The sequence below is a fragment of the Myotis lucifugus genome, unplaced genomic scaffold, assembly GCF_000147115.1.
Source record: "Myotis lucifugus unplaced genomic scaffold, Myoluc2.0 scaffold_373, whole genome shotgun sequence".
Lineage (NCBI taxonomy): Eukaryota > Metazoa > Chordata > Mammalia > Chiroptera > Vespertilionidae > Myotis > Myotis lucifugus.
This window is the reverse complement of record NW_005871421.1, coordinates 801,062-803,008: the sequence shown is the minus strand read 5'-3', so window position 1 is coordinate 803,008 and position 1,947 is coordinate 801,062. Positions and strand designations below refer to the sequence as shown.

At 48.6% G+C, this 1,947-nt stretch overlaps 1 non-coding gene across 1 annotated transcript; it reads right to left on the bottom strand.

Moving 5' to 3' along the window:
* Nucleotides 1-1,498: 1,498 nt before the first annotated feature.
* On the bottom strand, nt 1,499-1,689 carry LOC111828467. Its single transcript, XR_002832345.1, has one exon. It is a non-coding gene; the product is annotated as a U2 spliceosomal RNA (small nuclear RNA).
* Between the last annotated feature and the right edge of the window lie 258 nt (nt 1,690-1,947).

Genomic DNA, 1,947 nt, shown 5'->3' with positions numbered 1-1,947 from the left:
CTGAGAACCCCGCCGCGCACGCGCTCTAATATAGCCAATCAGGGCTCGCATCCCGCGCGTTCTGCAGCCAATCAGAGAGTCTAAGAAAGATTGTACACAGACACAGCCAATCCCAGAGGGCCTAGCGCCCGCTCGTTAACGGAGGGGTGGGACATGGACGACGGCGCGCGACCAACCGCCACTGCCGAGGGGCGGGGGAAAGGAGGGTTGGAGGTGTGGGTACGCGAGCATCGGCAGCCGAGCGGCCTAGTCCCAGAGGCCGCGCCGCCTCTGCCCCGGGTGGAGCCGGAATCCGCAGGCCCCATGGGAAAACTTGGTTCAGTCGGAAGTCAGAGCTTCTCCCACCCTAGCAGCTTAGGCCAACCCCGCGCCTAGAGGAGGCAGAGAGAGTGTCCGCGGGGATGGCCTGGCAGGAAAAGCCCGGACAAACAAACGCCTTCCCGGCTTCCGGAACTACCGCCTCCAGGCCGTGCAGGGTGATCCAAGGGGACCCGAGGGGCCTCTGCCCGGGGAGGAACCCTCGTACCCTTACAGTGGTTCTCAACCTTCTGGCCCTTTAAGTACAGTTCCTCATGTTGTGACCCAACCATAAAATTATTTTCGTTGCCAATTCATAACTGTAATTTTGCTACTGTTATGAATTGTAATGTAAATATCTAATATGCCGGATGGTCTTAGGCGACCCCTGTGAAAGGGTCGTTCGACCGCCAAAGGGGTCGCGACCCACAGGTTGAGAACCGCTGCTAGAAACACATTCTCTGGGGTTGCTGAGGCCCCGGCAGACTCTGGAGACGTGGAAAATAAGAGCACGTCTCTGCCCTTATGGACTTGACAAACGAGGGTTAATGAGATGTAGCCTTCTTGTGTATCTTTGAAATTTTCTACATAAGTTTAATAAAATAAAAAATTAGGTCAAAAGAAGGGTCCTTGAGGCAGCAAACGTTGAGCCTTTTAATAAAAAAGGAAAAATTTCAAAACTGACGGATGTATATAAATAAAGATTTTTGCATGGCAGAAGACATCAAAAACAAGTTCATGTAACCAACTCAGGGAAATATTTGCCTACGTACTCATTCTACAAATTTTATTATCGACCATGCGGGCAGCACCAAGAATATAGCAGTGAACAAAATGTAACAAAACTCCCCACCTTGGAGCTTATATTATGGTGAGAAGACAGATTAACAAAACATCATTTGTTGAATAGTGCTAGAGATGTGTAAAGTAACCGAAGGAGCAAGCAAGCCAGAATGAGGAACCATTCCAGTTAGAAAGCCTGTTGAAGGAATTGCGGGAAGCTGGGATGGCTGGAAGTGGGACGTTGGGTGAATAACAGAGCATAAGGATAGGAGTGGGGGGCAGGAGGCGTAACCCCTTGTAGACATTGAAATCACTGGCTTTCACTCTTAGGCTGGAAATCTGTGGAGAACATCGGGCAGAGGGGTTCATCTGCTAAGACTTTTCTTTCATTGTTTTGTAGGTGACTTTTTTTTTTTTCTTTTGGTGCACCGTTCCCGGAGGTATTGCAATACCAGGTCGATGCGTGGAGTGGACACAGCAAGCTCCTATTCCATCTCCCTATTCCAAAAATACACTTAATATAATGTCCTCAGATAGAGGATGTATCAGATATTAAACTGATAAGAACAGATACTACACTTGATCTTAGCCAAAAGGCCGAGAGGTGATAAAGGTAATCATTATTGCTGCTATTGAAATGGGCAAAAACAAAGAAAACAGTTGCTTGCTCAGAAAAATTACCACTACTTCTAAAATACAGTTTGGCTCAGTGGATAGAGCGTCAGCCTGCGGACTGAAGGGTCCCAGGTTCGATTCTGTTCAAGTGCACATACCTCAGTTGGAAACTCCTCCCAGGCCTGAGCCCTCGTTGGGGCACCTGCAGGAGGCAACCAATTGATCCAACTGATGTGTTTCTCTCACATTAAT